The following is a 5,851-nucleotide window of genomic DNA, read 5'->3' as shown; positions in this document are numbered from 1 at the left end:
CCGATTTGATGACCATTCTTCGGATGTGTGAGAATCGGACAAATAACTTATATAGGGGACTGTGTTGTCTCACGCAGCCCCCTCCGTGCCCCTCTATCTCGACCGATGTTGGTGCTTGAAAGGGTTGGGATCGCTCGGATTTATAAACGTGCACCACCATTTGTCGAGTGTGAGGGACGCGGCAGGTCTCCTAAATGCTATGCGAGCGCTCTCTGAGAATCTCTATCCGGCCTCGACACAGACTAGTCTTGCTGAATGGTTTGGCACTGGTAGTCGATCCAACACGTCGTTGTTGTGGCCGCCTAGGCGATTCGATTCGAGCCCCCGTCTAGCTTTTGGGTTGCTTGGCGGATTTTGCCCTATCCGCAAGTGAGCTCGGTCCCTAAACGTTCGAGAAACCCGATTGCTATGCGCCGACTCTCTTTCTTGCGAGCCTCCATCTAGCTTTTGGGTCTCTACGGAACGGAAGTCGGAATCTGGGACCGTTGTTTGATTCGACGAGGCAGACTACGGTTGTGCGAGAATCGGACAAATAACTTATATAGGGGAGGTGTTGACTGGAGCATTCTCCCCCGTGCCCCTCTAACTCGACCAATGCTGGCGCTCGAACGGTGGTAGCGCTCGGATTTTCATTGAGCGCCAGCATTGGTCGATTTAGAGGGGCATGCGAGATTCCCGAATGCTATGCGAGGGCTCTAACGGAAATGTCTATTGGTTTCGGTATGGATGCAATTGCGAGTGGTTCGGCAAAGGTAGTCGTTCCGATGCGTCCATGTCGTGGCCAAATCGATAATTCGATTTGAGCCCTCGTATAGCATTTGGGTCTCTCGATGTGATTCCGCATTCCAGTCCCTTTGGGCACTGCTTGAGCCGCATCCCAGGGGGTTCCCTTCCCAATAATCTGCCTCGCAACCCGATTGCTATGCGGTGAGGCTCCTCGGCCGCCTCGGAACTATCTGTGTATCAGACGCATCGCGGGATAAGGGGTTGGCAACGGTAGTCGCCCCAAGCGCGTCCGATGCTTGGACCATTCCGAGGCGGCCCTGAAGCCTCTTCCGTCTAGCCGTTGGGTCCTTCTCGCCGCATCCCTCGCCTCGCACCCCGATTGCTATGCGGTGAGGCTCCTCGGCCGCCTCGGAACTATCTGTGTATCGGACGCGTCGCGGGATAAGGGGTTGTCACTGGTAGTCGCCCCAAGCGCGTCCGATGCTTGGACCATTCCGAGGCGGCCCTGAAGCCTCTTCCGTCTAGCCGTTGGGTCCTTCTCGCCGCATCCCTCGCCTCGCACCCCGATTGCTATGCGGTGAGGCTCCTCGGCCGCCTCGGAACTATCTGTGTATCGGACGCGTCGCGGGATAAGGGGTTGTCATTGGTAGTCGCCCCAAGCGCGTCCGATGCTTGGACCATTCCGAGGCGGCCCTGAAGCCTCTTCCGTCTAGCCGTTGGGTCCTTCTCGCCGCATCCCTCGCCTCGCACCCCGATTGCTATGCGGTGAGGCTCCTCGGCCGCCTTGGAACTATCTGTGTATCGGACGCGTCGCGGGATAAGGGGTTGTCACTGGTAGTCGCCCCAAGCGCGTCCGATGCTTAGACCATTCCGAGGCGGACCCGAAGCCTCTTCCGTCTAGCCGTTGGGTCCTTCTCGCCGCATCCTTCGCCTCGCACCCCGATTGCTATGCGGTGAGGCTCCTCGGCCGCCTCGGAACTATCTGTGTATCGGACGCGTCGCGGGATAAGGGGTTGTCACTGGTAGTCGCCCCAAGCGCGTCCGATGCTTGGACCATTCCGAGGCGGACCCGAAGCCTCTTCCGTCTAGCCGTTGGGTCCTTCTCGCCGCATCCCTCGCCTCGCACCCCGATTGCTATGCGGTGAGGCTCCTCGGCCGCCTTGGAACTATCTGTGTATCGGACGCGTCGCGGGATAAGGGGTTGTCACTGGTAGTCGCCCCAAGCGCGTCCGATGCTTGGACCATTCCGAGGCGGACCCGAAGCCTCTTCCGTCTAGCCGTTGGGTCCTTCTCGCCGCATCCCTCGCCTCGCACCCCGATTGCTATGCGGTGAGGCTCCTCGGCCGCCTTGGAACTATCTGTGTATCGGACGCGTCGCGGGATAAGGGGTTGTCACTGGTAGTCGCCCCAAGCGCGTCCGATGCTTGGACCATTCCGAGGCGGACCCGAAGCCTCTTCCGTCTAGCCGTTGGGTCCTTCTCGCCGCATCCCTCGCCTCGCACCCCGATTGCTATGCGGTGAGGCTCCTCGGCCGCCTTGGAACTATCTGTGTATCGGACGCGTCGCGGGATAAGGGGTTGTCACTGGTAGTCGCCCCAAGCGCGTCCGATGCTTGGACCATTCCGAGGCGGCCCCGAAGCCTCTTCCGTGTAGCCGTTGGGTCCTTCTCGCCGCATCCCTCGCCTCGCACCCCGATTGCTATGCGGTGAGGCTCCTCGGCCGCCTTGGAACTATCTGTGTATCGGACGCGTCGCGGGATAAGGGGTTGTCACTGGTAGTCGCCCCAAGCGCGTCCGATGCTTGGACCATTCCGAGGCGGCCCCGAAGCCTCTTCCGTGTAGCCGTTGGGTCCTTCTCGCCGCATCCCTCGCCTCGCACCCCGATTGCTATGCGGTGAGGCTCCTCGGCCGCCTTGGAACTATCTGTGTATCGGACGCGTCGCGGGATAAGGGGTTGTCACTGGTAGTCGCCCCAAGCGCGTCCGATGCTTGGACCATTCCGAGGCGGACCTGAAGCCTCTTCCCTCTAGCCGTTGGGGCTTTCTCGCCGCATCCCTCGCCTCGCACCCTGATTGCTATGCTGTGAGGCTCCTCGGCCGCCTTGGAACTATCTGTGTATCGGACGCATCGCGGGATAAGGGGTTGGCAGTGGTAGTCGCCCCAAGCGCATCCGATGCTTGGACCATTCCGAGGCGGCCCTGCAGCCTCTTCCGTCTAGCCGTTGGGGCCATCTCGCCGCATCCCCCACCTCGCACCACGATTGCTATGCGGTGAGGCTCCTTGGCCGCCTCGGAACTATCTGTGTATCGGACGCATCGCGGGATAAGGGGTTGTCACTGGTAGTCGCCCCAAGCGCGTCCGATGCTTGGACTATTCCGAGGCGGCCCTGCAGCCTCTTCCGTCTAGCCGTTGGGGCCATCTCGCTGCATCCCCCACCTCCTCGGCCGCCTCGGAACTATCTGTGTATCGGACGCATCGCGGGATAAGGGGTTGGCAGTGGTAGTCGCCCCAAGCGCGTCCGATGCTTGGACTATTCCGAGGCAGCCCTGCAGCCTCTTCCGTCTAGCCTTTGGGGCCATCTCGCCGCATCCCTCGCCTCGCACCCCGATTGCTATGCGGTGAGGCTCCTCGGCCGCCTGGGAACTATCTTCGTATCGGACGCATCGCGGGATAAGGGGTTGTCACTGGTAGTCGCCCCAAGCGCGTCCGATGCTTGGACTATTCCGAGGCGGCCCTGTGGCCTCTTCCGTCTAGCCGTTGGGGCCATCTCGCCGCATCCCCCACCTCGCACCCCGATTGCTATGCGGTGAGGCTCTTCGGCCGCCTTGGAACTATCTTCGTATCGGACGCATTGCGGGATAAGGGGTTGTCACTGGTAGTGGCCCCAAGCGCGTCCGATGCTTGGACTATTCCGAGGCGGCCCTGCAGCCTCTTCCGTCTAGCCGTTGGGGCCATCTCGCCGCATCCCCCACCTCGCACCCCGATTGCTATGCGGTGAGGCTCCTCGGCCGCCTTGGAACTATCTTCGTATCGGACGCATCGCGGGATAAGGGGTTGTCACTGGTAGTCGCCCCAAGCGCGTCCGATGCTTGGACTATTCCGACGCGGCCCTGTGGCCTCTTCCGTCTAGCCGTTGGGGCCATCTCGCCGCATCCCCCACCTCGCACCCCGATTGCTATGCGGTGAGGCTCCTCGGCCGCCTTGGAACCATCTTCGTATCGGACGCATCGCGGGATAGGGGGCTGTCACTGGTAGTCGCCCCAAGCGTGTCCGATGCTTGGACCATTCCTAGGCGGCCCTGAAGCCTCTTCCGTCTAGCCGTTGGGGCCTTCCCGCCCCATCCCTCGCCTCGCACCCCCGATTGCTATGCGGTGAGGCTCCTCGGCCGCCTTGGAACCATCTGTGTATCGGACGCATCGCGGGATAAGGGGTTGGCACTGGCAGTCGCCCCAAGCGCGTCCGATGCTTGGACCATTCCGAGGTGGCCCTGAAGCCTCTTCCGTCTAGCCGTTGGGGCCTTCCCGCCCCATCCCTCGCCTCGCACCCCGATTGATATGCGGTGAGGCTCCTCGGCCGCCTTGGAACTATCTGTGTATCGGACGCATCGCGGGATAAGGGGTTGGCACTGGTAGTCGTCCCAATCGCATCCGATGCTTGGACCATTCCGAGGCGGCCCTGCAGCCTCTTCCGTTTAGCCGTCGGGGCCTTCCCGCCGCATCCCTCGCCTCGCATCCCGATTCCTATGCGGTGAGTCTTCTCGGCCGCCGCGGAACTATACCTGTTATTGCTACTGCATCCTTCGGCTGGTAACCTCCTCTGCCGCCTTGGAACGTTCTCTTTGTCGGACGCGTCGCGGGATAAGGGGTTGGCACTGGTAGTCGCCCCAAGCGCGCCCGATGCATAGACCGCTCCGAGTCGACCTTGCTTTCAGCCTCTCACATGCATAGACCTCTCTGAGTCGACCCTGCAGCCTCTCACGTTTAGCCTTTGGAATCTCGCCTCACAACATGATTGCTATCCTTGATGCATCCCTTGCCTCGAGCCCTGATTGCTTTCTTGGCTGCATCCCTCCTCTCCTCACAGCCCGGTTGTCATCACTGCTTCATCCGTCGCTTCATGCATTCTGGCTGCTGGGCCCTTCCCACCGCACACCTCGATTGCTATCTCTTCTGCATCACACACCCCGATTGCTATCTCTGCTACATCCCTCGGCTCTCACTTCTGCATCCTTCGCCTCACACCTCGATTGCTATCAATGCTGCATCCGTAACCTCACACCCCGATTGCTATGCGGGGAGGCTCCTTGGCCGCCTTGGAAATTTCTGTGTGTCGGACGCACCGCGGGATAAGGGGTTGGCACTGGTAGTCGCCCCAAGTGCGCCCGATTCTTAGACCGCTTCGAGGTGACCTCGTAGCCTCTTTCGTCTAGGCTTCCTGCCTTCAACGCCCTTTTTACACCTCGATTGCTATGCGCGGGCTCGTTGGCGTCTATCACCTCTCTGCGAAGAGTGGCACGATGATTGTTGGGGTAAATCGTAGCAGTCCGATCTCTGGCCTTGGGCCATTGTGAGGGCTGATCGATTTCCTGTGCGCATCTCGTGTTCGCCCAGTAACAGACTCGACGACTTGTAATCGGTCTTGTTCCCGATTGTTCCTGGAGGTAGTCTTCGGAACTCTTGGATTTGACCTGTCACTCGAACTGTCCTCTTCCGAGGATGCTTGTGTGTGTGTGCTTGTGCCATTTCCTTGGCGGTATTAACGAGATATTAAAGAGCGGAGTGAGCGCCTCGCCCAGCTATGTTTGGGGCTCTCACTCCCTTACCCGGTGTGCGACCGCTTTGCACGTAGGTTGCGGAGCATCGCGACTCTTTCGATGTTTGGCGGTTGTCTTCCGGTGATGCGTTGGTCCCGAAGTGCACGTTACTAGCATTTCTGCCATTGTTCTCGATCTTTGGCACGTTCCTTCGTTGCAATTGGATATATATCTCCGTTTATACGCGCAGGCTTCTCCCGCCTATTCAGCGCTGTCCCACTCTCAGCACTCTCGTGGTCTCCTTGGCTTCTCTCTCCCGTGAGCGAGCTCTCTTCTCGAGTCTTTTCCATGTCCCATGGAGGTTGCCTTGCGA

The sequence above is a fragment of the Cryptomeria japonica genome, unplaced genomic scaffold (genome assembly GCF_030272615.1).
Source record: "Cryptomeria japonica unplaced genomic scaffold, Sugi_1.0 HiC_scaffold_50, whole genome shotgun sequence".
NCBI classification, from domain to species: Eukaryota; Viridiplantae; Streptophyta; class Pinopsida; order Cupressales; family Cupressaceae; genus Cryptomeria; species Cryptomeria japonica.
The sequence above is the reverse complement of the archived record's forward strand: the minus strand, read 5'-3'. Positions refer to the sequence as shown.